The 19,400-nt window shown below is 42.4% G+C and overlaps 1 protein-coding gene across 2 annotated transcripts in view; it reads left to right on the top strand.

Annotated features, from left to right (window-relative positions):
• Positions 1-19,400, top strand: part of LOC142312237 (uncharacterized) — a 52,006-nt gene that overhangs the window by 18,815 nt on the left and 13,791 nt on the right. The gene's annotated exons all lie outside the window — the stretch shown is intronic.

The following is a 19,400-nucleotide window of genomic DNA, read 5'->3' as shown; positions in this document are numbered from 1 at the left end:
TACCTTATGTTGGCAATAGTGCCTGTGAGAGGCGCTATTGTGCACCGCTGTTCTCCACTCTGTGACCCCCGGGCTCCGCGATCTCGGGGATCCAGTGACGTCATGTTTAGTCCCGGACACATCACATCCCTGCGGCCGGCCCCAGTCTTCCTGACTCACTGAGCTGTGGGCGGTGTTTCACCGCTTGTCACAGCTCAGCGTGTCTTCTGCTTGCAGTGCTTTGCTGTGAGGGAGGAGGGAGCTGATGGGCTGTGATGAGCGGTGAATCACAGCCCAATACCCAGTCACTGACGGACACTGCGGCCCGCCGCGGTGTCATGAACTTGACGTGACGTCACCGGATCCCCGAGGTCACAGAGCCCGGTGGTCACGGAGCGGGGAACAGCGGTCTGCAATAGCGCTTCTCACAGGCACTTTTGCCAACATAAGGTATTTGAGAGAAACATTGTTTCTCAATATAATATTGATCTAGTCACACTCAAACAGTCACACTCTAAACTCCACTATGGTGAAGACCAAATAGCTGTCGAAGGACACCAGAAACAAAATTGTAGCCCTGCCACAGGCTGGAAAGACTGAATCTGCAATAGGCAAACAGCTTGGTGTGATGAAATCAACTGTGGGAGCAATAATAAGAAAATGGAAGACATACAAGGTCATCTGATAATCTCCCTCAATCTGGGGCTTCACGCAAGATCTCACCCCGCGGGGTCAAAATGATCACAAGAACGGTGAGCAAAAATCCCAGAACCACATGGGGGGACCTAGTGAATCACCTGCATAGAGCTGGGACCACCGTAAAAAGGCTACTATCAGTAACACACTATGCCGCCAGGGACTCAGATCCTGGAGTGCCAGACATGTTCTCCTGCTTAAGCCAGTACATATCCGGATCCGTCTGAAGTTTGCTAGAGAGCATTTGGATTATACAGAAGAGTGTTGGGAGAATGTCGTATGGTCTGATGAAACCAAAGTAGAACTGTTTAGTAGAAACACAACTCATCGTGTTTGGAGGAGACAGAATGCTCAGTTGCATCCAATCAACACCATACCTACTGTGAAGCATGGGGTGGCAACATCATGCTTTGGGGCTGTTTCTCTGCAAAGGGACCAGGACGACTGATTTGTGTACATAAAAAAATGAATTGGGCCATGTATCATGAGATTTTGATTGTAAACTTTACATCACCAAGTGCATTGAAAATGAATCGTGGTTGGATATTTCAGCATGATAATGATCCCAAGCACACCGACAGGGCAACGAAGGAGGGGCTTTGAAAGAAGCATATGAAGGTCCTGGAGTGGCCTAGCCAGATCTCAACCCCATAGAAAACCTTTCAAGGGAGTTGAAAGTCTGTGTTGCCCAGTAACATGCCCAAAACATCACTGCTCTAGAGGAGATCTGTATGGAGGAATGGGCCAACATACCACCAACAGTGTGTGCCAACCTTATGAAGACTTACAGAAAACGTTTGAACTCTGCCATTGCCAACAAAGGCCGCGCATCAGCCAAAATGAAGATGTAGCACGTTGATGTTATAAACATATTCTTTTATTCCATCGGTCTACGCGTTTCGAGGATACACCTCTTCTTCAGGACCAGTGCATCAACATAGTATAGCATAAATGAAGATGTCAGACATATATATACAGCTGATAACAGAGAGCACCGCCCATTAGATGAAAGAAAAAAAAAAAAAAAAAAACTAGTGGGAGGAACCACTGATTCAGTGACATAACAGATATTTAGTAGAACTCAAATTCACATATAGACTAATAGATAATAATGAATAACAAATATAAAATTTATAGGAGTGACAAATTATTCTGAAAAGAAAAAAAGAAAACAGAAATCATTATATAAAGAAAAAAAAAAAAAAAACCTTTTCTAGGTGTGAACATTACACTAGAACCCACATAGGGTGGATTCCTTAAAACCTCAAAGTCAGTGTTATTAGTGAAACTGGCTATTCCATATTCTGTGAAAGATGTGTAGGAAATAAAAGAATCAAATGTGAAAACATGTGGTGATGTTTCTACAAGTTTTAACATTTTTTATTGCTCTTAATAAAGGTTTTTACCTATTTTTAATGTTTTTTCCGGTCAGCGCTATTTTTTATTAATTGTGAATGTCACTTCAGGTTTTTTAATACACATAGACCCTATCCCTTTAATACACATAGATCTCATACCATACACTCCTCTTTTGTTTTCACATTTGATTCTTTTATTTCCTACACATCTTTCACAGAATATGGAATAGCCAGTTTCACTAATAACACTGACTTTGAGGTTTTAAGGAATCCACCCTATGTGGGTTCTAGTGTAATGTTCACACCTAGAAAAGGTTTTTTTTTTTTTTCCTTTATATAATGATTTCTGTTTTCTTTTTTTCTTTTCAGAATAATTTGTCACTCCTATAAATTTTATATTTGTTATTCATTATTATCTATTAGTCTATATGTGAATTTGAGTTCTACTAAATATCTGTTATGTCACTGAATCAGTGGTTCCTCCCACTAGTTTTTTTTTTTTTTTTCTTTCATCTAATGGGCGGTGCTCTCTGTTATCAGCTGTATATATATGTCTGACATCTTCATTTATGCTATACTATGTTGATGCACTGGTCCTGAAGAAGAGGTGTATCCTCGAAACGCGTAGACCGATGGAATAAAAGAATATGTTTATAACATCAACGTGCTACATCTTCATTTTGGCTGATGCGCGGCATTAACCCCCTCTTCACTCTGATTTGTATGCACATCCTTGTGGGGCTGCAGCAGACGCCTTCATCCTATGCTCTATCAGTGGTTGTGACTATCTCACAACCTTTTCAGGTGAGTGTATTTTTCCTGATCTACCTCACTGATCTGTTGGTATTACACTATCAGCGCTCCTTATTTTTCAGTTTATTGCCAACAAAGGATATATAACAAAATATTGAGATTACTTTTTGTTATTGACCAAATACTTATTTTCCACCATAGTTTGCCAAAAAATCTTGCCAAATCATACAAATTAATTTTGTGGATTTGTTTTCTCATTTTGCCTCTCATAGTTGTGGTCTACCTATGATGTAAATTACAGGCCTCTCTCATCTTTTTATGTGGGAGAACTTCCACAATTGGTGGCTGACTAATTACTTTTTGTCTCCACTGTACATAGAATGCTGTGACAAGTTAGAAAATCATTTGAAGAAAAATATTGTGATGGGCAATGATGCTGTTACCTTCCTAGAATCGTGATATCTCAATTGATGAATCTACCTTTTCTTTTTTCTGTGCTGCTGAATGTGCTCACAATGTCCCTACAAGATCAGGTTCTTTAATCGAAGTACACGTGATCACCCAGCATTGGCTTTCTACAGCGGCTGGGCGATCACGTGAACATCTATTAAAGAATATGAATATTCACTGCTCCCTATGATGATAATCCCGGGCATGTGGAGCAGCGAATATGTCGGCAGCTGATGCTGGTGTAAGTGGCCACGCATGGGAGTGACCTCATGTGCTGCATCAGCATCAGCATCAGAGGACCAGAGAGAAGGTGAGCATAATTGTTTTTTTTTCTTCTTTTTTTTTACTGTGTGTGGCATGATGGAGATCATATGTACCAGTATAGGGCCATGCTTTGGGCATATACCAAGATGGGGCCATGTTGTGGACATTTACAAGAATGGGAACATGATGTGGATTTATACCAAGGTGAGGCTATGATGTGGACACATACCAGGATAAGCCTATTGTGAGGAAAATCCTGGGATATGAAGAGGAATTATGATTTCCAGTCATAATTGCTCTCATCACTCCATGGCAGTGCCCCTCCCTTCTTGTTCTCAATGTCCAGCATCTGGGAAGGTGTCACATCTTAGCAACACATCCCATGGCCATCTCCTGTGATATGGAGATTAGATGACCTGGGAACAGTGGAGACAGGATGCCTCCCTGCCGTGACCCTGTAACAAGAGTTTGTATCTCATTATAAGGCTATGGAAGTATCCAGACAGAACGACTCCAGTAAAAAATGGTTTATATCTCGCAAGCCATATTTCCGATAAAAATGGCAACCATAAAAATGGTGTTTCCGCATGCGGATGATGCTGGCACACCTTTTTTATGGTAGTGGGAGCTTGGGAAGTACCCCAGGCGTGATATCAGCCAATGGGGAACTAGTAGACAAGTCATGAGTCCTCTCGTTCTGTAGCTAAATTCATAACTGTCACAATGAGAGCGTTGGCGTCCGCCTACGACGCTCCCAGGCAAAGTTATGGCCCATATCCCCTGTTGTGGATATTGTCCATAACTCCAGCCAGGGGTGGAGCAGTGCTCCCTCTGAGGTCACTAAGGTAGGAGGGGACCTGGATTTGCCCAGGTTGATAACCCTACTTTGGCCATTTTCCAGTGTTCTTTTGCTCGGGGGTCTGGTCAGGGAAGACCTGTGAGGGAGATCCTGGAAACCTGGTCCACGGCGCCCCCCTGTGGCCAGACGCACAAGGTAACTGCTGGAACTGTGTATGCCTGTTTGTAATCCATATCTTGCTTGTAACTGTACTCTGACCTATGTATATTCTGTAGATCTCCTATTGTATATATTGTAGTTTCTAGTGTGGCTTCGGCCGATTAAAATATATAATTAATCTTGGGTTGTTCTGTTATCTCGATCTTGAATCCCACGTCTGTGTGTTCGGCTAATAGTTACCGTGAAGCGGTTGGTGGCAGCGAGTTGTGCCAAGGAGTATTGTGGGGAGGCCAGTGAGATTCGGGGAGATTTTTTATATTCCGCCCGCGGAGGTCGGGGGAATATATACCCTACTCTCACCGGGGACCCTTCAATAATCGGCATAAGTAGTATAGCGGCCTCCTTGCTTATGGTCGGGCAATTCCATAATTGGCCTGACTATAAGAGGGGCGCTAGAGAGCGCGTCACGTGCTCTGTCTGTCGGTCGGGAGGTATAAAGGAGGGGTGACCCCCACTTGTTACCCCCCGATTGTGACGTACTGGTAGCCAGCGCGGGGGATTTCTGAGTGAACCCCCGGTGGTTCGTGACACCTATGTTGTGAACATAAACCAGGATGGGGATATATGCCAGGATGGGACCATGATGGGGACATATACTAGGATGGAGACATGATTTGGACATTTACCAGGATGGGGTTATGATGTGGAGATATACCACCGAAGGGCCATAATCTGGACATATACCAAAATTAGGCCATGATGTAAATATAAATCATGATTGGGATATATATCAGGATGGGGCAATTATGGGGGTATATATACCAGGATGGGGCCAAGATGAGGGCATATATGCCAGGATGAGGACCATGACGGGGACATATGTACCAGGGTGGGGCCATGATGGGGACTTATATACCAGGATGGGGCAATGATGGGGACATATATACCAGAATGGGGCCATGATGGGGACATATATACCTGGATAGAGCCATGATCGGGACATATATACCAGGATGGAGCCATTATGGGGTCATATATACCAGGATGGAGCCATTATGTGGTCATATATACCAGGATGGAGCCATAATGGGGTCATATATACCAGGACGGAGCCATAATGGGGTCATATATACCAGGACGGATGATGGGGTTATATATACCATGATGGAGCCATGATGGGATCATATATACCAGGATGGAGCCATAATGGGGACATATATACCAGGATTGGGCCATGATGGGGACATATATGCCAGGATAAGGCCATGATGGGGACATATATAGCATGATGGGAACATACAGCTCTGGCAAAAATTAAGAGACCACTTCCAAATTTTCACTTTTTCTGATTTTTCTCTTTATAGGTATATTTTTGAGTAAAATATAAATGGTTCTTTTATTCTATAAACTACTGACAACATGTCTCCGAATTTCCCAAAAAAAAATTTGTATTTATTTTCTGAAAATGAGAAATGGTCAAAATAACCAAAAAATGCATTGCTTTCAGACCTCAAATAATGCAAAGAAAACAAGTTCATAATCATTTACAAACAACAATACTAATGATTTACCTCAGGAAGAGTTCAGAAATCAATATTTTGTGGAATAACCATGACTTTTAATCACAGCTTTCATGCGTCTTGGCATGCTTTCCACCAGTCTTTCACACTGCTTTTGGGTGACATTATGCCACTCCTGGTGCATAAATGTAAGCAGTTCTTTGTTTGATAGCTTGTGACTATCCATCTTCCTCTTGATTACATTCCAGAGGTTTTCAATAGGGTTCACGTCTGGAGATTGGGCTGGCCATGACAGGGTTTTGATGTGGTGGTCCTTCATCCACACATTGATTGACCTAGCTGTGTGGCATGGCGCATTGTCCTGCTGGAAAAAACAGTCCTCAGAGTTGGGGAACATTGCCTGAGCAGAAGGAAGCAACTGCTTTTCCAGGATAACCTTGTATGCGGCTTGATTCATATGTCCTTCGCATGAAAGCTGTGATTAACAATCATGGTTATTCCACAAAATATTGATTTCTGAACTCTTCCTGAGTTAAAACATTATTAGTATAGTTATTTCTAAATGATTATGAACTCTTTTTCTTTGCATCATTTGAGCTCTGAAAGCAATGCATTTTTTTGTTATTTTGACCATTTTTCATTTTCAGAGAATAAATACAAAATGTATTGCTTGGAAATTCGGAGACATGTTGTCAGTAGTTTTATAGAATAAAAGAACAATTACCATTTTACTCATAAATATACCTATAAAGAGAAAAATCAGAAAAACTGTCAATTTGGAAGTGGTCTCTTAATTTTGCCAGAGCTGTATATACCAGGATGTGGCCATGATGGGGACATACAAGTGCTTCTCAATAAATTAGAATATCCTCAAAAAGTTAATTTATTTTAGTAATTCAATACAAAAAGGGAAACATATATTATATTATATAGAGTCATTACACACAGAAGGATCTATTTCAAGTGTTTATTTCTGTTAATGTTGCTGATTATTTAAGCAAGCATTGTTGACCTTAGGGAGATCAACATATCCACTGCGGAGACACCATCACGTGTTTCTCAATGCAGTGATTCTAGAGCATTGCCCCCTGGGAAGTATGCAAATAAGAAAGCCGCGGAGACACCATCACGTGTTTCTCAACGCTGCCAGGAAACTAGCCAGGTCTTTCACCGGGAAGGAACAACCACGGGAAGGGCAGTCTCCAGTCAAGGAGACCACCTATACCAAACATGGTATCCATCCACAGACAGCCGTTTCGGGGTATTTGCCCCTCATCAGTGTGGAGTAGGAATCTGGCTAGTGGGGGCAATGCCTAGTAAAAGACTACTTAAGCAAGCATTGTTGACCTTAGGGAGATCAACATATCCACTGCGGAGACACCATCACGTGTTTCTCAACGCAGTGATTCTAGAGCATTGCCCCCTGGGAAGTATGCAAATGTTGCTGATTATGGCTTACAGCCAATGAAAACCCAAAAGTCATTATCTCAGAAAACCAATGATCAGAGTAACCAATTCAACATATGGTATGCAGGCAGAAGAAATGTTTACGGTTGCATATTATGTGATCTGTCTCATTCTTGAGAAAATATGTATTTAATCTGCTTTTTAGGTAGTGTGACTTTATAGAATTAGGTAGTTGGGTGTTTTTCCAAAAGGGTTAATGTTTGGAAAGTTATTAATTGATTATCACATTCATGTCCGTTTTGTACTAGGTTGGTTTCATATAAGGATTTATGTTTATTTATCTGTGTATGCCTATGAGTCCTTTCCAAAACGCGTAAGGCAGGGGCCTTATTAGGTCCACATCATGAGACATATTTGATTTTATCAAGTATGTGTTTTTTCAATAAAGAAGACAGAATTTTTTGGTACTGGACCTTTCCTTTTTTCTATTTGACTTGTGGTAGCCAGCCACGTCTGCGCACCTGTGGATCTGCAGAACTAAAGATGAGCTTTCTCCCCATCCCTGTTTTTTGTGGGTTACATATTCAGCTCCTTTTGATTATTGGGCCTGGTGTCTTTCATCTTTTTTTCTCTTGACAATACCCCATAGATTCTCTATGGGGTTTAGGTAAGGCAAGTTTTCTGGCCAATCAAGCACAGTGATACTGTGGTTATTAAACCAGGTATTGGTACTTTTGGCAGTGTGGACAGGTGCCAAGTACTGCTGGAAAATGACATTTCCATCTCCATAAAGCTTGTCAGCAGAGGGAAGTATGAAGTGCTCTAAAATTTTTTGGTAGACAGCTGCGTTGACTTTGGTCTTCATAAAACACAGTAGACGTACGCCAGCAGATGACATGGCTTCCAAAACCACCACTGATTGTGGAAACTTCACACTAGACCTCAATCAGCTTGGATTGGGGCCTCTCCACTCTTCCTCCAGACTCTGGGACCTTGCTTTCCAAATCAAGTGCAAAATTTACTTTCATCTAAAAACAACTTGGACCACTAAGCAACAGTCTCTGGTATAGCAAGGCCACCGGGGTAGCTGAGGCTGGAGGCATGGCCAGGTCAGACAGACTGGGGTATAGTACACTGTAACAAAGCACAGTGGGCAAGGGGACCTGTCAGCTAGCTGGCTAGGGCAAACACTAACTAAACAAGTTGATCAGGCACCTTGCCTAGTGGAGAGAGCAGTACGTATCCACTACTTCTCAGCAGTAGGCAGCATCGCACGCGCGCACCCCAAGGACACTCCCAGGAGAAGGAAGCAGGGGGCGCACACGTGGAGGGAGAAAGAGACACTGGGACACATGTGAGAGCTGGACGTGGTGGTGAGTAGCACACATGTGGGAGGAGGAGAGCAGAGAGCGCAGGGACGCCAGCGCTAGACATTCACTCTGCCATATAGCTGTATGAAAGGTCCAACTCCTGTTGTAGAAAACATTCCCTGAACCATGACACTTCCTCCACCACCTTTCATTAACTTCTTAACACACTTTGGGTTCAGTCTTTCCCCAGTTTGTTGACGAACATGTTTTCTATCAGACCCAAATAAATTAAACTTGTTTTCATCACTAAAGTAACCTGTGGACTACCTCTCCTCTGTGCACACAACATGCTCCTCACCAAAGGTGAGTCTAGCCTTTTAATTTTTTCTGCTAATGAGAGGTTTGGTCACTGCAGAGTGGGATTTCAGTCCAAATGCTCTTAAACGTTGTGACACTGTATGACGAGACAGATCCTTACCCTGTTCAGTACTGAACTGGCGAATAATTCCAGCTGCGGTGTTGAAACGAGTACCCATGAAGTTCTTCCGCATTATCCTGTTCTCTCTTGCATTTGTCTCTTGAGGGTGACTAGCTTTTTTGGGGGACTTGAAAGAGTTTGTGATGTTGTAAAGATGCAATATTCCCGAAAACACAGAGCTGGAATGACCAAATTCTCTTGCTATAGCTAATAGGGTCACCGCTTTGGATTTCATCTGGACAATCTGCTACCAGAGGGTTTCAGTCATTTTGGAACGGCACACCATTTTTGCATAGACAGTGCCAAATGGAAAGTTAGGCTGCCAGTTACATAGGGTTTGTCAGATTATTAAGGAAATTAGCGTCAGGTGTCAGATTAACAGCAGTAACTTGCAGGTATCTAAAAGTGTTCTCTAATTTTGATCAGAGTTCTTTTTCATTTATCTCATTTACATTTTAAGTATGTGCTTTGTAATAAATTAAATTTATGAAATAAGCTTAACCCCTTCACCCTCAGCCACTAAAACACCCTAATGACTTGGCCAATTTTTACAATTATGACCAGTGTCATTTTGACAGGATATAACTCTGGAATACTTCAACGGATCGTGGCGATTCTGACACTGTTGTTTCATAACATATTGTACTTCATGATAGTGGTAAATTGAAACCGATATTTTCTTGTGTTTATTTGTAAAAATTTTGAAAGTGTGGCAAAAATATTAGACTCTTTGCAATTTTCAAACTTTGAAAGTTTATGCCTATAAATCCCACAGATCTGTCACACAAACTAGTAACTAAATAACATTTCCCACATGTCTACTTTACACGAGCACAATTTTCGAAACAAAATTTTATTTAACTAGGAAGTTAGAAGGGTTCAACGTTCATCAGCAATTTCTAATTTTTCCAACTAAATTTACAAAACCATTTTTTTTATCAACCTTATCACATTCGAAGTGACTTTGAGAGACCTAGGTGACAGAAAATACCCAAAAGTGACACTATTCTAAAAAAGGCACCCCTTAAGCTGCCCAAAACCATATCCAAGAAGTATATTAACTCATTAGGTACTTCACAGGAACTAAAGCAATGTGGAATGAAAAAATGAAAATGTTACTTATTTACACAAAAATGTTACTTTAACCATAAAATTTTGCATTTTCACAAGGTAACAGGAAAAAATGCACCATAAAATTTATTGTGCAGTTTGTGCTGAGTATGCCAATACCTCATATGTGGTAAAAATCAATTGTTTGGGGGCACGGCAGGGCCCGGAAGGGAAGGAGCCCCATTTGAATTTTTGAAAACAAAATTAGTGGATACAATGTCGTGTTTGGAGACCCCCTGAGGTGCCTAATCAGTGGAGCTCCCCCCACAGGTGACCCCATTTTAGAAACTAGAACCCTCATGAAATGTATCTAGATGTTTGGTGAACACTTTGAACCCTGGGAGATTCACAGATGTTTATAACGTTGAGCCGTGAAAATATATATTTTTTTTTTTACCACAAAACTTACTTCAACCAGGTAGATTTTTTTTCACAAGAATATCAGGAAAAAATGGACCATAAAAGTTATTGTGCAATCTCTCCTGAGTACGCTGATGCCCCATATGTGGTGTAAATAAATTGTTTGGGCGCGCGGCGAGGCTCAGAAAAGAAGGAGCGCCATTTGAATTTTTGAAAGCAAAATCAGCTAGAATCATTAGCAGACGTCATGTCGCATTTGGAGACCCCCTTAGGTGCCTTAAGAGTGGAAACCTCCGACAAGTGACCCCAATTTGAAAACTAGATCACCCTCAAGGAACCTATGTGTACTGAGCACTTTGAACCCCCCTGTTGATCCAGTGAATTTTATAATATTGCACCGTGAAAATGAAAACAATACATTTTTACCACAAAAATGTTCTTTCTTTTTTCATTTTCACAAGGACAACAGGATAAAATGGACCTCAAAATGTGTTGGGCATTTTCTCCTGAGTATTCTGATACACCATATGTGGGGGGGGGGGACCACTGTTTAGGTGCACGGCAGGGCTCAGAAGGAAAAAAGCGCCATTTTAATTTTCAAAATTGTCTGCAATCGTTAGCGAACACCATGTTGCGTTTGAAGAGCCCCTGATATGCCTATACAGGGGAAACCCGTCACATGTGACCCCCAAAGAACCTATATGTGGGACATTGTGTAGGGGGTGTGGGGCGTGTGTAAAAAAAAAAAAAACAAAAAAAACCCCAAACTAGTCAATATCCAGCTCTTGACGAGTTTAAAGATATGAGAAGGGAAATACCAAGGCCAGGTGACCACCCACAGACAGCTGTTTCGGGGTATTGCCCCTCATCAGTGTGGAGTAGGATTCTGGCTAGGTGGGAGCAATGCCTAGTAGACCAGCAAGACAAAACAATCACTGATCTCAGGGAGACCAGCCAGAGAAAACACTGCCGGCAGCCAGCAAAGGCGCTCAACACAGTGAAATCTTAGGTGCTGCTGAGCTAGGGACAGATTTAGTTTGTGTCTTAGGTAGTGTAGGTACTAGGTAGGGTACACAATCCATCTCAACAAACAGTCCTTTTCAGGACAAATACAGCTGTATATAGGCAGTGTATATAGGCAGGCAGGGTATATACTGTGACAGAGTGCTGTGCATAGCACAGGAGGCTCCATTCCAGTCACGTTTGGGGCTGGTGTAGCCTGTTACACATATTATCCATCTCTAAAAAAAAGCCAGTCCTTTTCAGGATTAATCCAGCTGTATACAGGCAGTGTACAGTCCCTGACAGAAGTTCTGTCGCTTATCCATGTTATGTAAATAAAAGCTTATCACCTTACTTTAAATTCATCCATTGGTTTTATAAATTACTCTTTTGAAAGCTGAAACCCTCCCAAATTTGGTTTAAGTTATTAAAATAAAGTTGCTGCATAGCTGAAATATTGATAATTTAATGAACACAGAAAGGTCAGATTTTGGCAAGAAAAAAGTTTTGTCGCCCACAGAAAGTAATGTGAAATTCAAACAAATAATTAACTTCTAATACAAAGATATGTTGCATAACGTTGGTGAATGAAGTTGTGGTACTATTAGAGCCAAATTTAATATTTTGTGTGACTTCCATGAGCTTGAAGGACTGTATCCATGCGGTTCAACAATGATTCATACAATTTATTGATGAAGTCATAAGGAATAGCAAAGAATGCAGTCTTACATGCCTCCCAGAGTTCATCTAGATTCTTTGGTTTTGTCTTCCAAGCTTCCTCTTTCATCCTACCCCAAACATGCTCAATGATGTTCATGTCTGGTGACTGGGCTGGCCAGTCCTTGAGCACCTTGATCTTCTTTGCCAGGGGGAACTTTGTTGTAGAGATGGATGTATGAGATGGAGCACCATCCTGCTGCAGAATTTGACCCCTTTTATGATTGGGAATGTAAGAGGTAGCTAATACTTCTTGATATTTTAGGCTATTGATATTGCCTTCCAGCTTGCAAATGTTTTGCACATCCTCATAGTAAATGTAACCCCAGACCATGATCTTTCCACCAGTAAACGTATGTTTTCTGGATCCATACGGGCTCCAGTAGGTCTCCTGCAGTATTTGTGGCAGCTGTGGTTTAATTCAACTGAAGATTCATCAGAGAAATCCACCTTCTGCCACTTTTTCAGTGTACATCTGTTTAGCAAATCAAAAACGGTCCGTGGAGCCTCTGTTAGGAGTCTCGAGACAGAAAACAGCCAGATATCCCTCCGGGAAGGACCTAGCCAATGAGTGGCTCTTTTTAGGAGACAACCATAACCACCCACAGAAAGTAATGTGAAATTTGGCTCTAATAGCACCACAACTTCATTCACCAACGTTATGCAACATATCTTTGTATTAGAAGTTAATTATTTGTTTGAATTTCACATTACTTTCTGTGGGCGACAAAACTTTTTTCTTGCCAAAATCTGACCTGTGTTCATTAAATGATCAATATTTCAGCTTTGCAGCAACTTTATTTTCACAACTTAAACCAAATTTGGGAGGGTTTCGGCTTTCAAAAGAGTAAGGGGTGCTTCACACACAGCGAGCTCGCTGCCGAGATCGCTGCTGAGTCACGCTTTTTGTGACGCAGCAGTGACATCATTAGCGATCTCGCTGTGTGTGACACTGAGCAGCGATCTGGCCCCTGCTGCGAGATCGCTGCTCGTTACACACAGCCCTGGTTCGTTTTCTTCAAAGCCGCTCTCCTGCTGTGACACACAGATCGCTGTGTGTGACAGCGAGAGAGCGACAAATGAAGCGAGCAGGGAGCAGGAGCCGGCGTCTGACAGCTGAGGTAAGCTTGTAACCAAGATAAACATCGGGTAACCAAGGTGGTTACCCGATATTTACCTTAGTTACCAGCCTCCGCAGCTCTCACGCTGCCTGTGCTGCCGGCTCCGGCTCTCTGCACATGTAGCTGCTGTACACATCGGGTTAATTAACCCGATGTGTACAGCAGCTAGGAGAGCAAGGAGCCAGCGCTCAGTGTGCGCGGCTCCCTGCTCTCTGCACATGTAGCTGCATTACACATCGGGTTAATTAACCCGATGTGTACTGTAGCTAGGAGAGCAAGGAGCCAGCGCTTAGTGTGCGCGGCTCCCTGCTCCCTGCTCACACTGGTAACTAATGTAAACATCGGGTAACCATACCCGATGTTTACCTTAGTTACCAGTCTCCGCAGCTTCCAGACGGCGGCTCCGTGCAAGCGCAGCGTCGCTTGCACGTCGCTGCTGGCTGGGGGCTGTTCACTGGTCGCTGGTGAGATCTGCCTGTTTGACAGCTCACCAGCGACCATGTAGCGATGCAGCAGCGATCCTGACCAGGTCAGATCGCTGGTCGGATCGCTGCTGCATCGCTAAGTGTGAAGGTACCCTAAGTTATAAAACCAATGGATGAATTTAAAGTCAGGTTATAAGCTTTTATTTACATAACATGGATAAGCAACAGAACTTCTGTCAGGGACTGTACACTGCCTGTATACAGCTGGATTAATCCTGAAAAGGACTGGCTTTTTTTTAGAGATGGATAATATGTGTAACAGGCTACACCAGCCCCAAACGTGACTGGAATGGAGCCTCCTGTGCTATGCACAGCACTCTGTCACAGTATATACCCTGCCTGCCTATATACACTGCCTGTATACAGCTGGATTAGTCCTGAAAAGGACTGTTTGTTGAGATGGATTGTGTACCCTACCTAGTACCTACACTACCTAAGACACAAACTAAATCTGTCCCTAGCTCAGCAGCAGCTCTCCCTACACTAGCTGACTGTGGATCAGAGGGATGAGCACAGCGTTGTCAGGTCTTATATAGACCTGATGACGCTGCGTGGCCAGCCAATCACTGTAATGCCACAACCAACATGGCTGTGGCATTACAGTGTCTGGCAGCCAATCTCTGCATGTGGGCTGACTCTGTAAAGTACGCAAACATGCAGGGAGTGGGAGCCGAGCATATGCCTGAGCATCTCGCTAGTACTCGGCGCTCGCCGAGTATCTTCGAGTACTGAGATGCTCGGGCGAGCACCGAGTACCTGCGAGCATGCTCTCACATCCCTACAAACAACCCCATTTTGGAAATTTAGACTTTTCAAGGAATTTATCCAGATGCTTGGTTAGTACCTTGAACGCCCAGGTGCTTCACAGAATTTTATAACGTTGAGTGGAGAAAATAAAAAAATACATTTTTACCACAAATTTGTTACTTCAACCAATTTGCAACTAGCTTTTTATTTTTTTAACAAAGGTAACAGGATAAAATGCACCTTACAATTTGTTATTTAATTTCTTCCGAGCATGCCGATACCTCATATGTGTGGTGGTAATCAACTGTTTGGGCGCATGGCAGGGCTTGGAAGGGAAGGCGTGCCATTTCACTTTTTGAATGCTAAAATAGCTGCAATTGTTAGTGGATGTCATGTCGCGTTTAGAAAGCCCCCGATTTGCCTACACAGTGGAGCTCCTGCATAAGTGACTTCATTTTGGAAACTAGACCAAGGAATTTATCTAGATGGTTGGTGAGCACCTTGAATCCCTGGGTGGTTCACAGAATTTTATACATTGAGCCGTGAAAATATAAAAAAAATGTTTTGTTATTTCAACCAGATAGCTTTTATTATTATTAACAAGAGAAAATGGACCATACAATTTATTCTGCAATTTCTCATGAGTACGCAGCATTTGAATTTTGCAGCACAAAATTGTCTGGAATAGATAGCGGACTAGCGGACACCATATCACGTCTGGAAAGCCCCTGATGTGCCTAAACAGTGGAGCTCCCCCACAAGTGACCCCATTTTGGAACCTAGACCCCTCAAGGAGTTTATCTAGATGGTAGTTGAGCACCTTGAATCCCTAGGTGCTTCACAAAATGTTATAATTTTGATCTGTGAAAATGAAAAAATTCATTTTTGACCACAAAAATATTTTAACACCAAAGCTTTCCTTTTTCACAAGGGTCACAGGACATAATGGATGTAAAAGGGGAAATAATCTTGCTAATATATAAAAGGCTAGCTTGCCTTTGTGGAAGGGGGAAAAAAAGCAGGAAAATACAATAACTTATTCCCGTCTTCCTGCATAAAGGATCTATTTCCACACCACAGATATACTGTATGTATTTCAAAGGGTATATTTTCTCTTACAATTACTGCTTTTCCCTAGCTACCTGGTGTACCCTAAAAAAGTGCAGATGTCAGACACTTTGTTGTAATAATAAAATATAATAAGTTTATTCGCTAACAAGACTACGCTTAATACACAATATAATATTAACATATGTAAACAATATTAAAAACGTACTAAATAATACACAAATACAATACAAGAGAACACCAGTAACTAACTACACAATTAAACCCATCTCTCTCTCTCTCTCTCTCTCCCTCTATCCCTCCCTCTCTCTCCCTCCCTCTCCCCCTCCTCTAAACGTGGAGATTTAGGGTATGTGTCCACGATCCTGGATGCAGCGTGTCTTCTTCTGCAGGAGACCGTAGTTGCCCGTGCACTCAATCAGGGTTTGGGGTGCTGTGGAACTCTGTTTTCCCTGCGGTGAACACTTGCATCTCCGCAAGCATAAATCGGCATGCTGCAGCTCAGTAAGTTGCGCCGCATTGTCAGTTTACGCTGCAAGGAAAAAAAGTACAGTGGGCATGGGATTTCTATAAATTCCATCCACTGCGTTTGTACAGTACAATACAGCGTTTTGATCCCAGCAAAAACACGCAGCTTCCAAAACGCTGTTATTTCTCAATGTGGGGACATACCCTTACGTGTAATCATGGTGTAAGCGCTCAGCATAGAGCCCAGGATAAATATGAGCTGCTCCGTACTGTGATCTATTAGAGGCAGAATGAACAAATCAATAGCTGTTGAAGAATTGGCTTTATCTACCTGTCTTTATTTTTTATGCCATTCACCTTGCGATATAAGTGATAAGGCGGCTTTATTCCTCCAGTCAGTACGATTACAGCGATACCAGATATATATTGTGTTTTTTAGGTTTGGCAACTATCACACTAAAAACGCATTTTTACGATATCAGCAAGGTGCTGGGGGAATACTATAGAAAGCTATATGGGTCAGGAAACAATGATTTCACTGACGAGGATGATTGGTTAAGACAAGCTCAAATGCCTAGCTTAAAGGAGGAAGAGCTGGGAGCCCTAAAAGCGGACATTTCAGTGGAGGAGGTAACAAGAACAATCGGGGAGCTTAACACCAATAAAGCGCCAGGACCTGACGGTTTTAATAGCAAATTTTATAAAGCACTTAGGGATCTAATTGTACCGAACTTAACCTCAGTTTTTAATGCAATCCTGGGAGGAACAGAAATTTGGAAATGCCAACATAGCATACATTAAATTACTCCCGAAGGGTAACAAAGACCTAGGTGATTCCTCTAGTTACAGACCCATATCGCTCATTAATCAGGATTTAAAAATAATGTCCAAAATCATGGCCGATAGACTAGCACTGATTTTGCCTAGGATAATCTCCGAACATCAGGTAGGGTTTATCAAAGGGAGAAATGTGGTTACCAACATCAGGAAGACGATCTTAGCGGTAGATGCGGATAGATTGGGGCATGGCGAGAGAGGGGCAAAACCTGCTTTAGTTACATTCGATGCTGAGAAAGCGTTCGATAATATTAATTGGAACTGGCTAGATAAGGTGATGGAGGCCATAGGAATTACCGGTAAAATGAGACTTTACATCAGAAGTTTATATGCCAACTCGGGAGCAAGGATACATACCCCGGGATTCCTGTCGGAAGTGTTCCCCCTGATGAAGGGGACAAGGCAGGGCTTCCCGCTATCTCCCCTACTATTTAACCTGGCAATTGAGCCATTATGTAGAGTTCTCCACGGTCCTAACAGCTTCAAAGGGATCAAAATAAGGGGGGCAGAAATGAAGATAGCGCTTTTCGCTGATGATGTGATACTGTATGTGGGAAACCCAGGCGTGAACTTACCCCAAACCCTTGACATGATTGAAAAATTTGGATCATTCTCAGGCTTTAAGTTAAACAAAAAGAAGTGTGAGATCTTGTTCTTGAGGGGAGGTGACGGTATTGTTTGGAGAAATTTGAGAGATGGTTGTATATGTGGGATCCCTATAGCACAGACATCAATGAAATATCTGGGAGTGCAGATAGGGAGAACGGTGGAAACAATTTATAAAATGAATTATGGCCCGCTGATCAGGAAAATCATTACACAACTAAGGGGATGGAAAGGCTTAGGGGTACTTTGCACACAGAGATAAATCTGCGGCAGATCTGTGGTTGCAGTGAAATTGTGGACAATCAGTGCCAGGTTTGTGGCTGTGTACAAATGGAATAATATGTCCACAATTTCACTGCAACCACAGATCTGCCAAAGATTTATCTGTGTGTGCAAAGTAGCCCTTACCATTGCTGGCAAGATGCCACTTGATAAAAATGATGAGCTTTCCTAGGCTACTGTATCCTTTTCAGACAATTCCGCTACTATTAAAACTAAAAGATGTTAACAGACTCAACGCAGCATATGCGGATTTTGTGTGGAGGGGAAGGAAACCCAGAATAAAATTACGCACATTGATGAAGTCAGTGGAGGAGGGAGGAATCAATTTCCCGGACGTTAGGGGGCATAATCTGGTGTCTATTATGAGACACGTGATCGACTGGTTGAGAGGAACAAGTAGACACTCAGATCATGACATGGAGAACAAATACGCAACATCATGGGACCTGAAGTCCATTCTCCACGCCCCATTGTCTAGGACTGAGGGTCACATAAGAAACTCTATCATATTCCGAGACACCATGTAGTTAGAAAGAAACTGGGACTTTCCTGGAAGGTGTCTAAGTATTTAAATCCCTGGGCATCCCCAAATTTCCCTCAGGGTCGAGACAACAAGTTATTTCTGGGATGGAAAGAGAAGGGCATCAAGAGAATGCAAGATGTTATGAATGTGGAGGAGAGACGCTGGATGACAGGAAGGGAAGTGCTCGATTAAATATGACCTCAATAGCATTCACATTATCCAGTATGAGCAATTGAAGTTTGGAGTAATCAGAGATCTTGGCGAGATTGGAAGGGAACTGAACAAAAGTCCGATTGATGAGCTCCTGGAATGTGAGGTTACAAATGTAAATGTGTCCCAAATTTACCGAACACTTAGGGAGGTATTAATATCTCGGGAGGATAGTCGTACCTTATTAGCATGGGAGAAACAACTGAAAGGTCAAGAAGTGGTGGGAAATAAATTGAAAGGGTGGGTCCAAATGCGGAAACACATCACCAACGAGGGTTGGAGAGACACCCAGTTTTGGATTTTACATAGGGCTATTGTAGGTTTTAATATTCCGGGTAGAGATGCACGTTGTCCAAAATGTCAAACAGAGAAAGCAGATATGCTACATGGACTCTGGAAATGTAAGGAAGTGCAGAGGTTCTGGAATCGAGTAAGAATGTTGGCCCAAACAACATGGGGGATATATTGCAGACCAGAATTAATGGTGTGGATTTTCCATTTCTTTGAGGGTGGAGTCAAAGGGGGATCAAATACTCGGGATAAAAGGACATTTGCAATCATACATGACTTGGCCATGATAGCTAAAAGTTGTATCTTAAGACCCTGGATACAGAGGGAGGGTCCATCTACAAAGGAGGTTATTGGGGAATTGCATGCTTTTCTGAAGTTGGAAAAATTGGAAGCGGAAAGG

The sequence above is a fragment of the Anomaloglossus baeobatrachus genome, chromosome 5 (assembly GCF_048569485.1).
Source record: "Anomaloglossus baeobatrachus isolate aAnoBae1 chromosome 5, aAnoBae1.hap1, whole genome shotgun sequence".
Taxonomy (NCBI): Eukaryota; Metazoa; Chordata; class Amphibia; order Anura; family Aromobatidae; genus Anomaloglossus; species Anomaloglossus baeobatrachus.
Note: the sequence above shows the minus strand (reverse complement) of the source record. Positions and strands in the feature narration are given on the sequence as shown.